General features: G+C 40.6%; 1 protein-coding gene across 2 annotated transcripts in view; it reads right to left on the bottom strand.

Moving 5' to 3' along the window:
• LOC145996749 (uncharacterized) overlaps window positions 1-24216 on the bottom strand; it is a 470158-nt gene that overhangs the window by 344465 nt on the left and 101477 nt on the right. The window lies entirely within an intron of this gene.

The raw sequence follows: 24216 nt of genomic DNA, 5'->3' as shown, positions 1-24216 counted from the left end.
GCACAGTAAGACTAATCGGGACTGGACCTACAGTTTAAAGTGGGATCCATAAGCAGAAGGGATGCAAGTTTCAAGTGAGTGGCGGCGCTACATGTAATACTCGAAAATTTCACATACGATACGACACACTGTAAACGTTGTTGTGGCGCGATGACTATATTTGCCACCCATGCACGCTAGTGCCACGCCACTGAAGTCTATAAACCTCCACTCACTCGAAACTCATATCCTTTCTACGTATATTACAACAAACTGCTCAGAGACGCACATTAATATCTTGCATATAACGATTTACTTTTCTGACATGTCAAACGGATCACCCTGTATTATTATCACACAACACAGCCCCGACAGAAAATTATACTGTCTGAGGATTCAGGCCCATAGCTTCGTTGCTCTTCAAGAGGGTAGTTGTGTTGATCAATGTGGAGGAGAGAATGACTATAGTGTCGACCGAAAAGGACACTCCTTCAGTCTCAATTGCACGTCAGATTGTATCAGCACAGTAAAAATAGCTACCAAATTTCAATTTTGTATGACTTACAATTCAGAGAGCGACTGAATATGCCCGTTACAAAGATTTGACGTTCCTCTAGTAGTCACGGACACTACTGGCTTGTAATGCTAGGACTGAAAATTATTGATCTAGTTAAGGCAGAATTGTCCGTCATTGTACAATTATCACTTTCCCGCCAATAATATCCAATATTAATTTTTAATGCTGAAAAGTATTCATAAGGAATTTAAAAAATCACTATTATAGTACACATATTCTCAGAGAGAAGTAGTTTTTTAGAACTCTGGAAGCGTAAAGACATGTACACAAATTCAAAAGGGAGAATAGTAACACTACAAAGTCGTCCAGATATAAAATTAGCTTATATTTTTCTTTAGATTAAAAGAAAACAGCAAAGAGATTAGTTCAATTTTTTTAACAGCAGGCAACATGTCCTCTGTTCACGATAAATGAGTAAGCAACTCTGGCGGTAAATTGGTTTCAGATCTGTGAAAAAGTATAAATCTTGTTTAGAGAAAATATCAGCTGGCAACACTGAGAACACCTGACTGTTAATCTAAAGTAGACGCAAGAGCTCTTCAAAAGGTTAGCTCGGAAATAATACGAAGAGAAGACGAAAACGCTTTGAAAAGAAGTGGCAGGCGCACATGAAGGGAAAAACGTCATTTCAAATTCTTTCACTCGGGGACCGAAGGAAGGAAAGGATGTCCTTTGAAACTTAGACTTCACGAAGTTCGCCTCTGTTTACAATTTATACCCGAAAGAAAGAGGACCTCTTCATCAATATTCGCGTACAGCTAAGCGTGGGAGAGAAGAAAAAGCAGAGAGAGAGATGAAAAATTTCCTGAAACGGAAAGGTGGAAGCTCGGGAAAGAGAAATGGCAAAGTTCACCGGAATGTGACAAAGAAAGTAATATCAATAAAACATCCATGTTTCCTTGGAAGATATTCCCCCGGAACTCCCCGCAAGGAAGCGCAAGATCGAAGTTCTATTAAGAAAAGTGGTTTTTTAGCGAACGAGCAAGGAAGAATTGGCCTGTGCGGAAGAAGGGATAGTCACAACATTTCGAAGAGGATGGCCTTCCTGAGTACTCTTCCCTTTTGGTCTTCTGATGCTTAGGATGGAAAGACGGATATGGGAATTGGGATGTAGAAACGGTGCAATAACTGCTAAACTAAACGAAAAATAGATAAAACTATGGCGAAACCTAAGAATCGCGAAAAGTACAACCATTGTAATCACCTTATCAGTGATCTCTCGAATTTGAACAGCATGGTGCATTTTGAGAGCTTGTGGTTGACGACCAACCTTTATATTGCACTCTTGAAAATAATGATCGAGATTGTTGGTGGAAAAAGGCAAGGACATGCACAGTGCGAATTAAGCTTTTTGCTTTGGGGGGGGGGGGTGGAGGAGGTGACCACTCAGTGGCGTATTTCTGATTTCATTTCGGGAGCTAGGTTTTTCTGGGTATGCAAATTCGTATGTAAATTAGTGTGTAACCTAAGAACCTTAGAACATTGTCTCAAACCTAGGTCATTACATGTTACCATAATATAGGGTGTCCACAAAGTCCTGCTACCGTTACGATGAAACTTAACTCCTAACTATATGAGATATATACATGCAGTTTTTTGAAACTTGTTCTACAGCTCTCAAAGTTTTATTTACAATTACAACACTTAGGTCATTACAACACTTCCACATGCGCCCCGTGAGTTGTTAGTAGTTTTTTACACGTAATTTAGAAACTCCAAACTCATACACGAAAAGAGCTGTCGAACTCGTACCACCAAAAACTTGACCAAATTTCTATTGCCAAGTTCAAACTTAATGTCCATCTAACCCATAGGCGTAACTTGGCGGGGCCACGAGAGGCACTTGCCCCAAAAATTTTCAGGTTTGTTTATTAAAATTTCCAAGTTAATGGACCTGAGGAGCAATGTAATAAAAAGTAGCTAATATTTGTGATTTCGCAAACGTCACAATTATTTAGCAAATAATCCTGCTGTTTTTATTGGATGGAAAACGTTTAGTCTCTCTTCCCACAAAATTTGGCCCACGTTTAATTCTACCCCCTCAAAATTTGGCCCAATTTTAATTCTTCCCCCTAAAAATTATACCCAAGTTAATTCTACCCCTTCAAAATTAGCCCTAAGTTGAATTCTGCCCCCTCAAAATTTGGCCCAATTTTAATTCTTCCCCCTAAAAATTATACCCAAGTTAATTCTACCCCTTCAAAATTAGCCCTAAGTTGAATTCTGCCCTATCAAAATTTGGCCCAATTTTAATTCTTCCCCCTAAAAATTATACCCACGTTAATTCTACCCCTTCAAAATTAGCCCTAAGTTTAATTCTGCCCCCTCAAAATTTGGCCCAATTTTAATTCTTCCCCCTAAAAATTATACCCAAGTTAATTCTACCCCTTCAAAATTAGCCCTAAGTTGAATTCTGTCCCCTCAAAATTTGGCCCAATTTTAATTCTTCCCCCTAAAAATTATACCCAAGTTAATTCTACCCCTTCAAAATTAGCCCTAAGTTGAATTCTGCCCCCTCAAAATTTGGCCCAATTTTAATTCTTCCCCCTAAAAATTATACCCAAGTTAATTCTACCCCTTCAAAATTAGCCCTAAGTTGAATTCTGCCCTATCAAAATTTGGCCCAATTTTAATTCTTCCCCCTAAAAATTATACCCACGTTAATTCTACCCCTTCAAAATTAGCCCTAAGTTGAATTCTGCCCCCTCAAAATTTGGCCCAATTTTAATTCTTCCCCCTAAAAATTATACCCAAGTTAATTCTACCCCTTCAAAGTTAGCCCTAAGTTGAATTCTGCCCCCTCAAAATTAGGTCCCAAGTTACGACCATGATCTAACCTACCTAAACATTTCTTGTGAACACTTTTGTACATGTAAAATAGGAGCACTATGCCATGAAAACGTAAGTGAAAAACAGCCTGCTGTTGCCTCGGCTGGTCAGTTTCAGAATAACGTCTCTCTTTAATCCACAAGGCTGCATACTTTTGGGCTCGGAAACTTTGATGACTGGACCATTAATGGACACGGAATGATTTTTCAATTGTGTTTGTTACATAAAACCATCCCTGGCAGGGATAAAAATAATTTTCTTTTGCACAGGATATTTCTTTTTGGTGGGGGGAAATCCCCGGCATGCCCCGTTAATTTGTACTGATTGATTGATTTGCATGATTTTTGCGCCACTTTTGGCTAATTTGCGAAGATGGGGATGAGTGAGGACATGATGAAATTGATGAATGGACACTCACAAACATTAATGCCCACGCCGGGATTCGAACCCGGGACTCCTAGCGTCGTAGCGCGATGTGCTAACCACTCCGCCACGGGGCCAGCATTTGTACACTGAGGATATGTATGTAGCGAATTGTAAGTTCCATGTTAATTTTCTATACAGCGTTCAAAGTTACTAACTGTACTTAGCACTGTGTATAATGTGTTGATATTTCCAAAATAGTACAAGATTAGAATATGAACCGTTATTTTATTTCACTTCGTCCTTTACTTCACTATCCATATTTGAGAGCCCTGTGCTATAGACAAATGACGGAAATACGTGTACTAATAAGGTTTCAGCGTTCGAGTGTATTGAGATCGTTCGAGCGTTTTTCGCTCGAGCGGAAGTCTTGTCGATTCTGTATGCCATCTAGCGTTGCCCGTGCAAACTATTTGCCACTAGAGCTTAAAACGTTCATTGCAGCACTCTAATCTATAGGTAGGAGGAACTTTGATTTTTCGCAAACGCGATGCGATAATATTGTTAATTTCCTCAAAAACGTGTATAAACATGTTCTCTACACATTTTCATTCATTAGAAATCGAGAGATAACGCGAATTTGATACAAAATAGCATTTTTGTAGCAGACATTGCTTTACACGAAAGGATTTCACATAACATTGGTTAACTTGCGATGCAAAGCGTTTAAAGAACGTTAGATATGTATACAGAACAAAAGACATGCGAGTTACGCGGTTTTCATTTAATAACTAATAAATTTAAAGAGGAAGAGATGTCACTTGAAAGAGGAAATGGTTATTTAATTGACGAGATGTGTAAACAAACTAGAATTCAATCAACGTTTCAAAAATATGTGTAAAGTAACTATCAATCAATCACTTATACGTATTGAGATATATCTGTCCATGAGCCAGTGCCCACAACTGAAACAACTAAAGTTCAAATCACAAACCCTGAGACCTCCAGCGTTGCTACAGGATTCATTACGTAAGGTAAAAACAATGGCCAATTTGTAGTATGGGATACGCTGCCGCAAATGACGTCTCACTTTAAACCCAATGCTCTTTCTTTTTTAACTTATTGCTTCACCTTCATGGTTAACTCTTTGCACCAGTAATCATTTCCCATAAATTTGGCTTCTTTCTTGCATGCGAATTGAATATATTTTACTCGCATTTTTTTAGACAAAATGATATAACATGGTAATGTATATTTCTAAGGATGATATAGATAGGAGTGTATTTGAAATTTGTTTGTAGATTTTATGTAAATTGTATCTTATGTAAATAAAATATATAATGGGCATAAACAGCCATATGCATTGCAGTAAGTCCAATAAATATATTGATGATGATGATCAAAACAAGACAAAAAGTTCGTAAATTTATTGCGGTTGGAAACTTTGACAAGCATCCTAATAACGATTTTTGTTCCGCCAAATATAGTGCACTTCGTAAAATAACTTGGTGACATGGCAAGGCAAGATAAGTGTGAACATTTTGTAGTAATATGAATTGTAACTTTCAACGAGCTTAGAGATTTGTGTACATAATGATATTTTATAACATTGGGTATTTTCTAAAAATAATCATGTGAACAGCAAGGAAGTAGTGCAACTTAGTCCTTAGAAAAATAACATGCCGAGTTCTATGCGCGCGGGAAAGTCTCTGTGTTCTCCGAGCTTGTTTTCAAAACACTAGCAAGGACAGCCTTTGCAAAGGGTGAGAAACAGATTCTACTCAATATTTATGTAACGTTCTGTCAGTGGTATCCTGAGAAACCAGTAAATGAAGTGGTTAAGTTCGTATCCCAGTGCAGTGGTGTGTCAGTGTCTGCAGTTTTAAGGGTTATGAAAGAGAGAATGACCGGGAGACTAACAATGTATGCGACTGCATATTCGTCTGATGTTTTGAGAGCGGGTTCTCACATTCAGAGGCTCTTATATAAAATGAATAGGTGCGACGAACTATGAGTGTAACAGCAGATGATTGCGGTCATGAATCAGCTGACGCGGAGTGATACATCGAATTGGTGAGACAGTTTGTTTACAGAAGGTCTCAGGGTTAGTGATTTACACTTTAATTTATTTTCCATACGTGTACTGTATGTGCTTTTACTGTCTGGCTGTCTTAGCTGAGACCTAACTTGTACTAACTTGACGTGTTCATTGGCAAAATAGGGGTGACGTCACTTTCGTGAGGAAGCGGGTTCCGTGAAAATAGTCTGCTGTGGAAACAACAATGAAGTTTGAAACGTAGTAGTTTCCCTCGCGTTGCATCTCGGGACGGAGTTCCCAAAGGACTCTTGTTACGGAGAAATACGAGACGAGGGTCTCTGGCCAAAAGCTACGGCAAGAAACGTAACGATAGCGAGCGAAGATCGTATGATGTCCTGGTCGCCAAAACGTGACACCGAACACATGCGACGTTCGTGGACACGTCAATGGGGAGGAAATGTTGGAGCTGGGTTTATGACATCAGAGAATAGATGAAACGCATAAGTTCCTTGTGCTACCATCTATATATATTACAGATATAGCCTACAAGGATCTCAACATCTGAAATCCTGTTTGGTTAGACAATATGCTGTTTCAGAGACCTTTTCACATAATGTTCAATGTTGTAACCAGGGTATGATCTCAGGAGGAAGTTAAAAGAATTTCGGTGTTGACGCAGCAGCGTGAGGACAATTGGAGAACTACTTGAAAAGAAGAATTAGCGGCTTCGGTCCCGATGATATTAAGCTGATTTTTTTTTATAGTTTCTGTATTAGAAATTCTAAAACATTAGATACATTCAACAGTCCTTCCCTACCGAGTATATTCGCCGATATCTAGACACTTGTAGAGTTGCAATACAGAACAGATTTCCCACAAGGTATTTCAAAGAACAGAATGATTCTCCAACCAGAGGTAATTCTACAGATTTCACAGAATAGAAAATCTCAGTGATCCTTCCAAACTAAGAGACATTTCCAAAAAAAGCAGTTATCGAGACAGTTTCATGGTAGAGCTGAGTCCTGCTGATTCTTCCTTGATAACTTTTCTTCGTTATAAAATAATATCTTATATATAATAAGATATCGAAAGCTGATACGAGAAGATGGAGAGGCACTACAATCCAAAGGATTCTCTAATTGATCAATTTCGCAGAATTGTTACATTCTCTACCAGGACTTATAATGTGTCAGCATATGTCGCGGTCATGATTAATCCTAAGGAAGTCTGGATTCGTTTTTCTAACAGCCTTTAATTTAGAAATTGGAAATACTCTGTTAATTCTTGTATGTAGATATACAAACTATTTGTGTATGCGATTGGTTGTAAGATGTAGGATATATGCAGACGGAAGTGACAAGTGAGAGAGAGAGAGATGGAAGTACTCCATACATGGACACGATATGGACACTTCTTTATATGTTTTAATCCATTTCGCTATTTTTAGTTGATATGTTGACGCTAAATGTAAAATGTCGAACAGCCAATAATCATAACCTATTATTTTTTTAATGATAGCTTCATTGCAATTTTAGACCTCTTTCTCCCTACACAATTTACACTCGTTTCATTTACTCTTTTAAATTTTAAATAATTGATTCATACTCTTTCATTCATTTCATCATATAGGGTTTTCCAATAAGAACGATATGATTTTACAATGAAATAAAACAAGAACCATTTCAGATACAACCAAACTTTTTATATTATCTTGAAACATAGTTTATTACATTATGTTTTGAATAACACATCATTTAAGTGTCCAGCTCGACTTCGTGCACTCAAGTGAATTCGATGACTTTGTGCAATAACTCGGGCCTAATGTCACGAATGCAGCGTTCGATGTTCAATCTTATTGCATCAAGGGTTCGTGGTCCGTTTGCATAGACTATAGATTTCAAATAACCCCAAAAAAGCAAACTTATTGGAGGCCAACTAACAGTTTCATTTCTTGAAATTATCCTTTCACCAAACTGTTCTTGCAATACGTCGAATGTGACATTAGCAGTGTCACATGTGGCATCGTCTTGTTGGAACCACATGTTCTTCAAATCTAAGTTTGGCCACAAAAAATCTGTTAACATCAATCGGTACCGCTCACCAGTCGCTGTAACTGCATCTCCTACCTCGTTTTGGGGAGGGGAAAAATATGGTCTGATGATGCCACCATGCCATAAAGCACACCATACAGTGACCTTTTGCGGATGGGGCTTCTCGTGAATCTCTTGTAGATTGTTCTCACACCAAAAACGACAATTTTGTTTGTTAACATATCCACTTAACCAGAAATGAGCTTTATCCGAGAAGATAATTTTTTGCCCAAATTATGATCCGTTTCAAGTTCAATAGAACGTCTATTTTCATAAAATATTTGGATAATAACCAAACTTTCTTGAAGTGTGTATTTAGCCATGATGAATTGTCACAGTATACTAAACACAAATGACAACTAGTGAAAGTTATGACATTTGAAGCATAGTTGCCAGTTCATTTCAAAATATATCATCTATTTTCAAGTGTACAAATTTCTTTCGCGCTCATCGACTTCACAATACTCCTTAGGTGATTTATGTAGCAAAGGTGTCCAAATTTCACTGAAATACTTTTTCAGATTTATTCCTCTACATTTATTTTACAGTTTTTGTGGCGACTTCTTCCTCTGTTGTTCCTCTGATAGGATCTTATTTCAAAGATTATTTCTTTCACTATTGTTTCTAATTGTTCGTTACATACCACCATTCTATTTCCTGTAATCTCTTGAAAACTTGTTTTCCGAATAATTTAGCTTACGCTGCAAATTCAATAGCCCATTCTTCTCTTAGTTCTTAGACTCTACGGCCTTCAGGTTCGCGTTGTTTCACTGGAGAATTTGGCCTTTCCATATTTCTCCTGTGGACCTAGCTTAATGCTTTCCTGAGAATCTGATTGGTTTGAATGACCTTCCTTTCCTGGATCATGTCCATTGAACAAACACGCCTACTTTTCAGAAAATCCTACGACAATGGAACGAATCGTACATCGCGTAGGTAATTCTTGGAACGACCAGGTCGGAAGGAGACCTTTTTTTGAAGAAGTCGTTGAGCAGTACATCCTCTGCGAATGGCTCTCGAAACGGTCCACCATTGCCAGTCCTTTCTTTTTGTGACTTCTATTTACAGCGTTCAAAGAGCGACTTTGATTCTTCGAAAATTCCCTTTAATTCCCTCCAACGATCTGGACGTTAGGGAGTTTATATGTCCGAAAATCCAGAGGAAATTCTCAGATTACTATCAGCATAGTCCCACCGCTTTCCTCTGTTCTTTACAACGGAAGAAAAATGTTCCTGTTAAGTTTCAGGGTTTGGAAAACAGCAGAGTGATAAAATGAGAAGAAATGATCCAAGATTGGCGCCTAAATTAGAGCAACTATTCTGGAGAATGGGAGGTAAAAAAAACGGAACCAGTGTTGCCAACTTCGTGCTTTTCTTCCTAGACTCTATCCCCGGAATCTGTGGAGCAAGTCCGCGCATAGCCGCAGAGAAGGGGAGGGAATCGAGTGGGTAGAGCGAAGCAGTACACACTGCTGTGAAGGCTGGTAACTGCAGTCGCTGCCCCCTTCACACAATCCCGTTCCCTCTCACGTGTTCATTGCTCGCGTCACAACTTGCGCAGACTTGTTTTCGTTCGCTTGCTACAGAGATAACCGACGCAGGGTGTAGGTAAACGTTTACAACATATTGAATCGAGAACACTTACGGGCAGTGGCAAAGAAGAAGCAGTAGTATAAAGTTATTCCATTTAACTACAGTCAGGCTTTTGTAAAGGTAGAAATTAAATGGAACCATATAAAAGATGTTGTCTTGTAATTAATGTATTCAGATATCATTTGGAACTTCTTAACCACTCCGCAAAAATAGTTTTTCTGCCTCACTAGGATAATCGCGACGATAGGTTTCGACGAATTGGTGAAAGAGGGTCTTGCATCCATGGGACTTCAACGTGTCCTCTTTTTCGTCTTCACTCACCTCATTATTTTTCTATTTTCATAAATTATGTTAATATGATAACGGAAGTTTGATTGAGGTTCTCGAACTGCGTAAAAGTTCAGCAAACAATTTATTACAACAAGGCCTTTGAAGAGATTATGTTTGTATACATCATCACAGGTAATTTTTACATTGTAACACGAAATCAAAAGTCACACAATATCACCATATTGTAATCATTACATTTTATCCGCACAATTGATGAAGGGACACTCAAATGGACGACCTGAAGTGGGGGGCAAGGAGGGACCACGCCCGCCCACCCTGGAAAATGAATGTCCACCCAAAAATTATATATTTCACATATAATTTAATTTCAGTCACAGTAATTTATGTTAATAATTATAAATTTGTTGAAGAAACATGATACGTAATTTCAGAATGAACTAGTGTTTTTTGAGGGGCATCATAATTATGGGGGAAAATATGCCTCCTTTGCCCCCTAGAGAAAAATTACCTTCCTTGCCCCTCCCTGGAAAAAATCCTTCGGACGTCCATGAACTCTCATAAAGAACACCCATGTTCAGGCCGGGATTCGAATCCGGTACCCCTGCCGCACGCCTTGGAATACTATGTTCAATCTATGTTAATATTACGCCCATGCAACATACATATTCGGTTTTTTTTTACATATATATTAAACTATTTTTTTGGTGGAAATCCCTGCAAATTGCCCACGTCTTTTAGAGGTTCCACAGGCTTCCGGACAAAGTTCTCTTCCACACCAGAGTTGGCAACACCTACCGAACAAGTAAATGTTTATTGAAACAGTGCCATGGCAAGAACAACTTCCGAAAGGACCGAGGGAAAGTGGGGGAAGAGCCATTGGGCTCAAGAATCTTGAGAGAGACTTGAAGACCCTGAAGTTTACGGTCTCCCTAGCCCTTTTAGCAGACTATTCCAACTTTTTTGAAAGATCCCCTTCCCAGGGCGCCCTCAGAACCCACCCCCCCCCCCCGCTTGTTTGGACTTCTGAAAACAAAACACAATCTACTTAAATCCGCCCCCTTCTGCACAATAATCACACAGTCCCCTTGGCAGGTGAAGCACAAGATGAGGGGGAGGAAAAACAAAAACAATTGAGCATCTTTTGAAGGGAGTTCTCCCCGAGTCTGGCGTAAAGTATCCTCCTGGAAGCCCAAAGAAACAGTCAAGGAAAGGCACGGCTTTAGAAAACTCGTAGGAAGCTGCTGCCCGACGTCGTTTTGTCTGAGTTATCTTCACAATGTGTTCCTATTCTCGCGCAGGTCTGCATTTGAGTTCCCGAACGCGTCCTCTACCAAGTTCTTAACAATACGTTGAGTTAATCTGTATAAAGGGAAGTGCAGTGATGCCAACTGTTGTCAAATTCAAATAAGAATGTCGAACATTCTAAGAATAACCAACGTTGAGGAACGCACTTAGTATCTACCAAATACGTTGCTACTGTCAGCATTGATTTTACGTACACACTACTAAATATTTTTTATTTATTGTTGTATAAAAGAACTACTGCAAAGTGGCAGTTAAAAGGTACAAGCCAGTGGATGTATTTTGAAATACAGAGACATCTATTGGCAGAAATTATTTATCTTTTGCTGTAGTTTTTACGGTTACTGTTGCGGCTCCGGACTGTTGTGCATCTTTACCGCTGATGTTATGATTCGAAAAAACACTCGTGTAATGATTATATGTGTATTTATTGTATAGAAACATAAATGAACTGTAAATTACATATGAGAATAGACAGCCTCATGAACAACGAACTTACGTAGCAGCGGTTTGTCTCTGTTGAACGCCCCACGTTGCTCTATTATTTTCTGATAACACTCAATGCCAAGAGATGGCACTGGTTGGCTTTTTACAAATTTGTTTAGCGATTGACCGAACCGTTAGAGTCCAGCACAGTTATTTCTGCCGTGCGATGCGCGAAACAACTAAAGAAGCAGTGTTGCTAATGGAGCAGATAGAAAAATCGCTGCAGTGCTCCGATGCACAGCTGTTACGTACAACAATAAAATTAGAGAATTCAGGTCTATCTAACGTTGAGTTTTAAACGTCATGCATTATACCAGGACTAGGATTAATATGTACTAACAAGTGGCTTTGTGTGTAGCTACATACATATGGACTAAAAATTCGCAAAATATGAACTAACACATAAGTAAAATTACCAAAAATGCTGCAAAGAATTCTTCATACGATTCCTTATTTGAGTGATTTCAAACAAAATAAAAAAAATATATACGTATATATTATTTTTCATTGCATTAATGCACTGGTGGCGTTCTAACTGTTCACTCCCAAAACCCGTATACACTGGTATGGAACTGCAACGGCAGATAATAACATGCCAACGTGTTAAACCGCTACAATTGCACCATAACACTCCTCCTCAAACAGTATTATTATTTCCTCTCTGAGATCTGCGACAGTCGGTTGCCTTTGTTGTACATTTACAAAGGATGCCGGCTTCGACAACAATAACAAGTACATATACTGCCACTAGACGATAAGCTGCGCGGCTTTTTCTTTTGTTATGAACCAGGGCCGGCGCTAGTCATTTTGCCTCCCTGGGAGGTGGCGGCAGATGCCGCTCTATTTCGACCCCCCCCCCCGGTTATTACGCAGCAACGGAAAATTGAAAATCAATATATTCCTAACTAAAACATCCAAATATAAAATAAATAATGAGACTTCTTATGCTATTTCAATACTATTCAGCGCAAAAGAATATCTCGCTCGATCACAGTTTTCAATAGGCTTATTTTTTTCTTCTCTTCAAATTTTACCGCTCGGTTCGCCCTCCCCTTCCACCGGCCCTGCTATGAACTTGGTCACCCATCAAAGCATGGCAATTTTAACACAGAAAACAATATGTATCGCATTAAGCAGCAAAAATGACAGCCTCCTCTATGCAATTTCTACAAGAACACATGCCGGAGCCAGAGTTGAATTGCTTAGAATTTCCCGAGCTTGGCTATGCAAGGTTTTTGATTTCAACTTCGACAGAACTGGAGGCATTATGGAATTTAACGTTCATTAGCAAACACACACTTTTACATACACACACGCACACAACGTCAAACCGGTCAAATACTTAGTATAAAATAAAAATATGGTGCTTCCAATCCAACAAAACTCACCGCCACTTTATCTGCCTTTCCCCTTCCGTGACAGAAATAGTGCTTCATTATTACAGTTGGCAACACTAGTTACTAGCTAGCCAATGAACATGCACTGCATAAAAGAAGCAACGACTACGCCGTGCTATATTGCCACATTACCGTCCCTGCCGAACGGTATGAACCGCGAGCTGGAGCGCTATTCAGTTGTTTTCAATGATGTTTGCGCGAGTGTGTCCAGGAATGGAATGACAATATGGCAACAATAGCGAAGGTTTTCGAGCAGGGTAGAACACGTGATGCTAAGAGAGAGGGAGACGAAACGAAAATTCGTTTCTACGCAACGGCAAATTTACGTGTGTGGCACTCTACTACAATTGAATTTGAAACAGCGTCTAAGTTCTCGTTACAGTAGGCATGTTACAAAGCACATGGTGTGAAATTCACCACATATATTTGTGCCAGCGACTTCGTGATTCACATTTTTCGTGCTTAGTAATGGTTGTTTATGTATTTCCCTTCATAATTGTATGTCTAAACAATTGGAAGTCTCAGGCAGGAAATCCATTAGTTAGTTCTCCACCGAAACAGCCCACAGTTTCAGTGAAAATAGTTCATCAGACAAGGAGTTTATGGTATGGTTGAGGAGCGTAGTGTAGATTATACTGGCCGTTGAAGGCTAATAGCTGGCCGTTGGGAACAAAAGCCCACAACCTGTTTTGATTTTCGTTGAGGCACTCCTGCCGTCAAGTTCATGTTCGAGCTGAGGCGAAGTTTATAGAAAGGACTTACTTCCCGCTTGATTTAATTTAGGCAGGAAACCCGTCATGGTCGGCATGGTGCCGGATTAGCCCACAGTACGTTTTACTGGCAGTTTAAGGGACAACTATAGCCGGTTTTAATTTGCGGAGAGGTACTCTGTCTATTCCGCTCGTGTGCGAGCTGAAGCGAAGTGTACAGAACCGGGAAATAGTGGGTGATTGCCTTTAGATCAGCTTGACAATGCCTGTATGTGTTGTGCCGAGCCGTGTCCTGTCGACCGTTCGAAATGGAAAACCTTGTTTATGGTAATCACCCTGTATATATTTTCCCAAATTTGAATTTTTGGGGCGTGCCCTATGTCAGGTTGGTGATTTTTATAACCTTCGCCTCAGCCTCTGAAAGAAATAACTTTAAATGCTGGGAAATATGGCCCAATATAGGGCCGCCTATTAATAAATAAGGCACAACCACACCCCCTTTAGACAATCCTGGACACTAATAAAGAAACACCATTGCAAAAGCCAGAATTCAAGGGCGGAATCTTCGGTTACACGACCATTAACCCAAATAGTGGTTTGGATCACCATCCCACTTTAAACTGAGGTCCAGTCCCGATTGGGATATCTGTGCATAAAATGAACCTTAAAAAACTCACAACATAACACGTCACCGAGATGGCATGGTCAGTGTCATGCATCAAATCATATAACACGTTACCATGTAAGCTAAAGAGAGAAAAATCACCTTAAAGGGCTGTTTGAATAGCCCTTACCGTTTCCATGTTAGTAGCCACCAAAGTTAAGGTTGTGCGACTTTTGGATCACCCTGTGGGAGCAAAACTAAAGAGGGAAAAGCAGAACCGAAGGAGGTTCCGCGGGCGGGGACGAAAATCAGGCAGAAAGAAGGTCGTTTGGGACAATCCATCTTCCCCAGCTGGAAGATTCCAGCGCCCATTGTGACAGGGAAGGAATACTAACGACCAGCATCAAGGGGCTGGATGAATAACAAAGGGGTTCATTCCGGAAGAACGACAGTCAAAGTGGATGCGATGGAGGATCCTCTTAATGGAACCGAATGCTGCAGATAGCGTGGAGTAACACTAGTCACAACATGTTTGTTCGTTTTTCTGTTCTTGTTCTTCGGTGGCTCAAAGGTCCTGCAATGGCGTAATCGATAATGTTCGGAGAATACATTAAATGCTTTTCGGATACGATTCGACTTATGAGAAGCGCTGAAAATCTAAATATTGCGCTTCTTTGCTTGTGTGTGTGTGTTTATGAGTACCTGAGCAATGTCCTCGGATTGTCGGTTTCTGGCTGGTTTCCTCGTTTGGTAGGGTAGGAAACAGGTGTGTGTATGTACCGAAATTAGACAATTATCGCAGTACACTTTTAAGAAATTTAAATCATGGCCATTTTGGCTATTCATCATTGAATTCCTACTTCTGAAGTATCGCGACGATGAGCATGATTAAGGGAGGTTTTAGACTGAAGCGACACGCGGAAGGCGCCAAGTGACATGTGTGACTTTGAAACCGACCTTCCGAAATAGTTAAATGCAACCTTCCGAACCAAAGTGTCACAACAAGGCCGTTTTCTCAACCGCGGCGCATGCGCAGTGGATGTTTTGCTATAAAATGGATGAAGCAATCGTCGGTGTGAAACTTGCGTCACTTCAGTCTGAAAGCTTACTAAGATTACACACCCTCCAAGAAAAATTCACTGTATGCTTCTCGTGAAATAAAATAGTTCAACGACCACTACAGCATGCGTCGCCGAAACGCGCGGAAGTGGCTTCTGGAATTTCCATGCCAGAAGTCCGGTGACTTCTAGAGAATAACTTTCATGACATTGCACGTTGGTTCGGATTGGAATTTAAAGAGTAAGTCTAATCCTAATTAGCCTCTCCAAGCTTAAATTTGGAGACTTAGATTGTCAGGGTAACCAGACTTCGTGATGGAGGGGCCAGCGTAACCTGCTACGAAGCCAGATATCCCAGGTTCGAACCCTTGGACGAGGCGTGGATATATCATGTTGTTTGTCCTCATTCACTTATCAGTACATAATATACAATCAAAATTTGTTGTTAGGTTGTAAGTACTTTATGCTCAGATAGGCTAATCAGTATTGGACCTACAGTTTAAAACTGAATCCATACCACTGTGCAGTGTGCCTCCTCAGGGGATTGATTGATGTGCCTCCTTTGATTAAGATTAATTGATTGATTGAATTGGTGTTTTAAGTCCACTTTATGCACAGTAAGGTGGTAAGGCTAATCGGGACTGGACCCACAGTTTAAAGTGGGATTCGAACCACTATGTGCCGCCATCGGGTATTGAACCCGAGATCCTTTGATTACAAGGCGACGGTGCTACCAATGCGCCATCGGGGAGGCTGATTGATTGATTTTGTTTATTTAACTTCGCATTTCTGCCACTTTTTGCTAATGCGAAGACGAGGATGAATGACGATGTGATGAAATTGATGAAAGGACACTTACTAAGAACAATGCCCAAACCCTGGATTCGAACCCGGAACCTCTGGCGTCCTAGCGGGCTGTGATAAACACTCGGCCCTTTGATTACTAGGCGATGAAGTTACCACTACGTCATCTGAGAGACCCAACATTCATCCTCGCGACTAACGTGGTAAAATAACCGCAATAGAGAAGTAATATAATGGATCGGGAACCGAACTTAGGCCCTCTGGCCTCGAAAACCATCTCTAAACCACACAGGCGAACCCCATTAGGTCGTACCTTCACACAATTAACGCACAGGTAATAAAGTTTCGAACATATATATATATCGAAGCTATTGGAAGAAATACTACCAGCAGACGCCAAAATCCACAGAACGCGCTAAGCCGAAACTAGCAGCTCGTATAATAAACTAAATTATTCGGCAATAAAGAGGGCCGGGAATTGCCTTGGAATTGTTCCCCTGTTAGAGCCATAAGTATTCTCAGGATGAGGTACCCGGCGGGGCAAACAACCCGGTATTTTACGGGTTTCTCTTCTTACGATTTATAAGGTTGGCACGCTTAATACCGCGGTTTATGCCCCATACATACAGGTTTATCTTTTAATCGCGTCGTCAGTTCGAGAGGGTTGGGGGAGGGGGCTATTAGGACCAGGAGGGACATGAATCAGAACGAGCTACTGAGGGATTAGAACCCGCGGGGAGGGGAGTGGTCAATTCTGCAGAACCGTCTCTCGAAATACTCCTACAGTAATCTGGAAAATAAATTTTATAGGTTGTGTGAATTGAAGGGTTTTATGACGATTTTTTGTCTACTTTCCATGTCCGGACTTGAATGGGACGTAAGCCAAATAATAATGTATTCTGGCAGATATTGTCGGCGTGGAACATGTTGGCTGATGTTCCGCAAGCAGACGTTGACCAATGGGATTTATTTGCTGATGTAAAGGAACGAGAGTGTAGAAAGGAATGTGGTTGCACACAGTCGCTATGGAAGTAGTCGTGTCTTTCTTGGCTGCTGTGCCGTACGAAAGAACTTCCGTGCATCCACAGCATTTCGTTGAGAACAGATGTGGTCACCTCCCGGTTGGAGACGCTAATGAGGATAAATCTCACCCTCAAGTTTACCGAGAGTATCGTCGAGCCTTGAAGGCGACGGCCTCTGTCGAGCGGCGAAGACGACAGCCTCTGTCGTGCCGCGAATAAGAGGGCCTCTGTCGTGCCTCGAATAAGAGAGCTTCTGTCGTGCCTCGAATAAGAGGGCCTCTGTCGTGCCTCGAATAAGAGGGCCTCTGTCGTGCCTCGAATAAGAGGGCCTCTGTCGTGCCGCGAATAAGAGGGCCTCTGTCGTGCCGCGAATAAGAGGGCCTCTGTCGTGCCGCGAATAAGAGGGCCTCTGTCGTGCCTCGAATCAGAGGGCCGCGTCGTGCCTCGAATCAGAGGGCCGCGTCGTGCCTCGAATCAGAGGGCCGCGTCGTGCTTCGAATAAGAGGGCCGCGTCGTGCTTCGAATAAGAGGGCCGCGTCGTGCCTCGAATAAGAGGGCCGTGTTCTGCCTCGAAGAGGCGGCTCGGGTGTGGTGCAGGGTCGAACAGTGAAGACAAGGGTCGGGTCGAGCCATGAGGGTAGAAGACGTCGAGCAAAAATGACCACATGAGTTCGGGACAAGATACTGCTGTTCTACTGAAACATGCCGTGAAGGTGCATTGGGGGGACGTTGTTGTTGTGGATTTTGTTTTTAAGTCCACTTTATTTTTTTAAGTCCACCCTATAGGCAGAAAGGCTAATCGGAACTGGACCTACAGTTTAAAGTAGGATCTGAACTATTACGTGCTGCCACCAAATATCGAATTCCAGGGGGTGCGGTGTGGAGGTAGGAGCCAAAGAAATTCACGATCTCGTCTATTTGTGAAAGTGATCTGATAAGCACCACGGCTTTTAAAAGAAAGGGTTGCGCCCAGGCACCCCACTTATTAAGGGACTGGGTGAATCCTAGAGTTGATTCGATCCGTGCAAGTACTGCTGGAAAAATCCCCGCCCCCCTGATATCACAAACTCCGGGAATCGAACTCTGGTCTCATGCATGGCGACAAGACGTCCTTTCGACTAGATCACCGCAGCTCTACTTATATATACATATATGTGTGTGAAAGAAGGGGGGGGGGAGGAACGTCATTCAGCCATGGAGGTTGACCACACAGAGCCACGTTGTATAAAAGCAACGTCCAACTGTCGCACAGCTTTACGGCCACACGAAGTGCCTTCAACATCAAAACAGCCATAATCGAACCTGCTTTGTGAAGACAACGTGACCCAGCAATACGGGACCAATCTTGATCGTCCGCAGTTTTTCGAACCGTGGGACGACAGCTGTTCGAAACGAGTGATCTATCACGGGGGGAGGGAATTATCCACTACTTCCGACGACGCCGTTTGTCAGGCATTTGTCAGAATTTACGGTCCATCCGCGTCGGGACACGACCTGGGTCAATCACTTGATAACCATTATGCAGATTATGTTGCATAAAGCCGCTACACATTTCATAGCAACAATCATTTGTTATCGCAGCTTGCAGGATCATAAATTGTTACCTAAACGCAGCCCGCTTTAATTGATGTTTGTGAACGATACCTAATTGAAAGTGCAGAGAAGGGGTAAGTTGAATGCTTTTTTTCCTGTAATCGTTATAGATAAGATATATTCGATACATAATGGTATGTTAGTCATATTTCATACGCACACAACACATACAAGCTCATAAACTATTAAAGTAAAGTAAAAGTAAAGTGCTCCCCTGTGCTTTGCACCATGCCATCAAGGCGTATAGGGGGTGTGGAGTTAGGGCCCCAAACTTTCTTGATCACGGCCGAAGTTGGGGGTGGAGTGATCAGCACCGCGCCCCTGGTCGCCTTTACCCCCGTAGAGTTTCCTCCAGGTACCTACTTTATACGACGCTGTATTGGCGCCGGAGCCGCTTGAACAGGTGGAAAAAATTCCAGTTCTCCCCCCCCCCCTTGGCTCGAACCCGGTCTCTCGCATGGTAGTCAGACGCCCAAACTACTTTTTATTATTTTTTTTAAAGAAAGGAATACCCCTAATCTGTAGTATCCCCCTTTTTTAAACATTTTCTCTCAAATTTTCACATGTGTCAATTTTATCTATATTCTCAGGATTCTCATTTGGACAAACACAAACATCCATGTCAGAACAGGGATTCAAACCCGGAGACATTGGCATTGCAGCGCACTGTGCTAACCACTCTACCACGGAAGTCGACAGGGGATCGACGCCCTAACGACTGAGATACCACGGCTTCTCATTTATTTAATTTCTATCGCAGAACCTATAGTCTGTCCTCTGTATGAACAAAGTTAATGTTAATAAATAAATGTGGCTTCTAAGAAATCCTATTGGTGGTTCCAATGTTCAGGAATCATGAGCATAGGAATACAGAGCATGTGATAAAACCATACCACTCAATAAGTTGATTATTAAGCTATATACGATCTGAAAGAATTTAGTGAATATGTATTTTCAGAATCCCATGTATTCCTGATTTAAATGAATCCACTTTGAGCCAGACTAACTTTAATGGTGCCATATTGTAAATGTTACAATAACTTCTAACAATATAGCAGACTCTATTGTTAGGATATCAATATCCGACAGGAATGTTATTTAGTTCCGTAACGAGAGCGAAAGAAATCCTTATTTCAATGCGTTCCACTTTACCGGTTGTGAATGAGGAAATCTCCTCTCAAGAAAAAGGATAGGATAATTTCAAGCTCCAAATCCGTGCACTTGTTACGTGAGATTTTAAGGCTCATTACCAAACGAAGCTTTGAATTGCAAAATACCTGATTACATGGGAACTTCACCGTTTGCAGTTATGAGAAGAGGCATCCGGGAACAAAAACAAGAAGAAAACCTAGGAAAAACTGGAAGCAAAAAAAGAGGGGGGAGGGAACGTTCAAAAGCGTGGATTCTCCTCTCTCTCCCTCTCTCTCTCTCTGCAAACGATTCGTTTTACAAAGATTCAGACGGCGGCGGCTTTACACCCCATTCAACCTAATATTGTTAGTAGTACTTGCGAGGATAAATTCGATTTACGTTTTTGCTCTCTTCTTCTCTCTTTAGTTTCTGTCTGTTTTTGTTCCTCCCCCCTTCTCTCTTCTCCTTTCCAGGTTAGTTACCTGGCGACTTAAATAAATCAAAAGCGGGTCAGCGCAATGAGCGAGTTTTAAAAGTTCTCCGAAACGAGTCAATGTTACTCATGCCACTGTTAAACTTGAGCAACTTATTCAAACTTTTCGATGTTGTTTTTTCCTTGGAATTGTTTAGTTTTCAACAGTAAACTACAAAAATAAGACGATTAGACTAGGAAATGAAGACTAAACAGATTTACAGAGCTTTAAATACCTGAGAAGCGTAACAGCAGAGGAGATATAGAACCAGAAATGAAATATAGATGGTGCAATTATGTGCAAATTCTTAAAAGAAGTGAAGGATCTGATGTGAGCAAAGAGGTGCCACTGAAGTACAGGAATAACTGGTATAATATGTATTGTGTTTCACTAAAATCAAGAGTCCAGAAATATGAAGCATGAATCAAGAAGATGACAAAGAATACATGGAATAGCAATGAGGTTTGGTAAGAAATCTCTGTCGTGTATTCACACGCAGAGGTTAATTGATTCGCACACGTAAGTACTTCACAGTATAAAGATAGAAACGAGGATACAAAATAACGATTTAATACTGAACTTACAATAACCATTTCTAAGATGGCTGAACTCTCAATTTTATCAATAACAACTTTTCAAACAATTGAATATCGATTCAGATATTATGCACACTTAACATTCCCCCTCTTCCTTATTTGACTCAGTTATATTTCAGTCTATCAGGCGGTTTTCTCTGTCGAGAGGACCTCCTACACTGATGCTGCTATTGTCGCTGATGTTGGCTGCAGGAATCATCCGAGTACGATGTAGACGGTTTGTCATTTGGCGTAGAAGCTTCCGGCGCCACAGAACCACTGTCATTACTTCCACTTTTCCCTGTAATGAGTAAGTCTTCATCGTAGAAAACTGATCCGCCGTCTTGACCTGTATCTGGTCCATGAATTCGTTCATCATTATCCTCCTCCTTCTTCTGACTTCCAAAATGATATCTATTTTTCTTGTCTTGCATCCATTTTAACTGATCTTCATGCACGACCCGGTTTCTACCTTCAACATTCACCAGCCATGTAACTTTACTTTTCCGTGCTTTAATTTTTCCCTTGACATACCTCATAGCATTCCTCTTGTCTTTAAATGGTAACATAACCCATACAAAATCGCCTCTTTGGTTCACCTTTTCATCTGCTTCTGCTTTATCCCTTTCGCAGTTTTGATCTATTATTTCTTCCATTTGGGCATCAAATTTATTCCTGAGAACGTAGGAAAATATCATATGCTGTGGCGTTTTGTCACCTGATGCGTTATATTCGCTTCTCAAAGCTACCAATACTCTCTGCAACAATTCTTCAACGTTGACATGCGTATTCTTATTCAATTGCTCCCGTACAGCACAGTCTAGCTTTGTTTTTACTGTCTGCACGTAGCGCTCGACCTGACCATTGCTTTCAGGATGGTACGCAGGAGAATGGTACAAATTGACGTGACGTTCATCACAGAATGTTTTAAATTCTGAAGATGAGAATGGGGGACCATTATCTACCACAATACACTTTGGTAGCCCAAAAGTAGCAAAATGTTTAATTAGATAACGCTTTACTTCTTTAAATGAAGTAGACGAAACTCTATCACAATCTACCCATTTGCTGTAGGCATCTACTATTATAATATAAGTAATACTTCTATACACAAAAAAATCCATATGCATCCTTTCCCACGGATGTCTGCATTCAGTCCATGCACTATAGTTCTTAGCACTTGTATTTGGTTTGACTGCTGCACAAACTTCACATTTATTTACATACTCTTCAATAGCCTTATCTATTCCTGGCCACCAATATCTCTCTCTGAGCATTACTTTCATTTTTACAATACCACAATGATCTTCATGGGCTCGCTGAATAATGTAATTTCGCACTCCTTTGGGAACAACCAGTCTCCGACCCCAATACAGTAACTCATCCGTAATGCTTAATTCTGCCTGCCTTCTCTTGTACGCCAACAGTTCCTTCAATTCATCTCCTTTGAACCCTTTCACATCTTGTGGCCATCCATTCTTGCAATAAGATTTCGTTAACTTAAGAATTTCATCTCGTTTCAAATACGTCAAAATCGCCTGCTTTGCATTCGGTGTAAGCGTTACCTGGTACACAAATTCTTCTTGCCTAGGATCATCATCATGTACGTCAGGAAGTGGCAACCTTGATAACATGTCTGCAAGTTCAACCTTTTTAGTACATATTAGTTTGTACGTGAAAGAAGCCAAAAATAAGCACCACCTTTGAATGCGTGGCGACGCCATAATAGGAATTGGTTTTTCCATAGCTAACAATTGCTTAGCTGGCATTGAATCTGTCCATATTTCAAACGATCTACCTTGTACGTATTTCTGGAATTTCCTCACTGCATATATGATACATAAAGCTTCCTTTTCATGCATAGGATACTTAACCTCATGCTTATTTAACGTACACGAAATACATTCAATCGTACGCAATTCCCCTTGTACTTTATGGCATAATTGCGAACCTAATCCATTTTGAGATGCATCACACTGTATAATAACTTCTTTATTCTGGTCGTATGGAACAAGGACCTTGGTATTTTGCAAAGCCAGTTTAGCTGCCTCAAATTGCCGCTGACAATCATTTGTCCATTGCCACCGCACATTTTTCTTCAATAAATTGTAAAGATCCGACAAGATAACTGACAGATTAGGCACACATCTTCTGTAAAAATTAATACCTCCAAGGAAAGCCTTTAATTGTTTGGTGTTGCAAGGCTTTGGACATTGTATCAATGCATGCAGCTTCTTTTCAGAAGGATGTATTCCTTCTTTACTTAAAGTATATCCTAAATAATCAATTTTGTTTTTGAAGAATGAACACTTGCTCCAATTAACCTTAACATTGTACTCATTCAAACGGTTTAAAACTTCAAGTGTTCTGGATACTGCTTGTTCTAATCCCTTGCTAACAATAAGTAAGTCATCTTGGTATGGAATGACAAAATCTAATCCCTGAAGTATGCCTTCAATCGTTCTTTGAAAGATTTGTGATGCGATCCGTACACCAAATGGCAATCTAGTATGTTGTACCAATCCCCATGGGGTATTCATTACTAGTAACTGTTTGGCTTGATCATCAAGTTTTATTTGAAGGTAAGCACTTCTGCGATCCAAGGTAACAAATACATCACATCCATTAACTTTTGGAAACACATCGTCTATCCTGGGCAATGGATAAGTTACGTTTTCAACATATTTATTCACAGTGTTCTTGAAATCGCAGCAAAGCCTCAAATTACCATCATTCTTACACACAACGACCATTGGACTCGCCCAATCACTTGAGTCAATCTTTTCTAGAATGTATTGCTCAATCAATTTGTCTAATTCAGACTTAACTTTCTCACGTAAACCATACGGAACATTATAAAATTTCTTAAAAATTGGTGTAATGCCTTGTTTCATTGGAATCATGGCGGTACAATGTTTAATTGGCTGCGACAAATCATTATCGAATAACTCTTTATATTCGTGCCTAATAAATTTTATTAATCCTTGCACATCACAAGATGCAATCAGATTTTCACACTTAACCATCTGTGATTTAATCAATGCTTGCCCATGCACAATTTTCAACTTGTCAGCTGTTAACACAGACGAAGCATTAGTCGTATCCTTCGACTTAACCAAAGTTTGCCCTTGAACAAATTTCAACTTGTCAGATGTTAACATAGACGAAACACGAGCCTTGTCTTCATACACTTCCAACGATGGCATCAGTTGAGATAAATTAATGTGACAATCAGGCAATAAATGCTTAATCCATTGTCTTCCCATGAGTGGATATTTTAAATCACATGCGACTACATATAA

This window comes from Lepisma saccharinum, chromosome 1 (genome assembly GCF_977018435.1).
Source record: "Lepisma saccharinum chromosome 1, izLepSacc3.1, whole genome shotgun sequence".
NCBI classification, from domain to species: Eukaryota; Metazoa; Arthropoda; class Insecta; order Zygentoma; family Lepismatidae; genus Lepisma; species Lepisma saccharinum.
The sequence above is the reverse complement of the archived record's forward strand: the minus strand, read 5'-3'. Positions and strand labels throughout refer to the sequence as shown.